This window comes from Octopus bimaculoides, chromosome 12 (assembly GCF_001194135.2).
Source record: "Octopus bimaculoides isolate UCB-OBI-ISO-001 chromosome 12, ASM119413v2, whole genome shotgun sequence".
In the NCBI taxonomy this organism is placed as follows: domain Eukaryota; kingdom Metazoa; phylum Mollusca; class Cephalopoda; order Octopoda; family Octopodidae; genus Octopus; species Octopus bimaculoides.
This window is the reverse complement of record NC_068992.1, coordinates 3,044,342-3,044,946: the sequence shown is the minus strand read 5'-3', so window position 1 is coordinate 3,044,946 and position 605 is coordinate 3,044,342.

The window sequence follows — 605 nt, the reverse complement described above, 5'->3', positions numbered from 1 at the left end:
GCCAGTGATGAAATCAATTTTTCCTTCAAATTTATATTTTTTTTAATGTTTTTTTTTTTTAATACTTCAAACAAAAAAATGGAATAAAATAAATGTATTTTATACAAGAACACAGAAAAAATTTCCAATTCTTAGATAGACCTCCCTTCCCCTCAGAAAGCTCCATTCAACTAAAAAAAAAAAACAAAGTTATCAATCTCTGTTGTTTCTTTGCTCAGGAGATTTCTCAATGCACACTCGGGGCCCAAACTTTCCACAGCCTACTTCAGGTTTGCCAATGTTTTCGAGTGCAAAGCACTTCAATAATTTGGTATTGTGTTATCCAAGATTGGTCCTAAATAATGATTATTAAAAAAAAAAAAAAAAAAAAAATTAAGAATAGTAAAACCCAACTCCTTTTCCATTCGTGTACTCCTCCTTATCCTCCTCCTCCACCTCGTCCTCTCAGTTCAATAGATTTGTGTATCTTTTCAACACTGTCTTCTTTCACCTCTTACCTTTCTCTCTGCTCCATCTTTAACCTTGTCTAATTCACTTGCATTGCTAATAAGGCAGACCCTCAAATATCCAATTTGACATTTTTTCATGATAAAGATAGTAGGTGG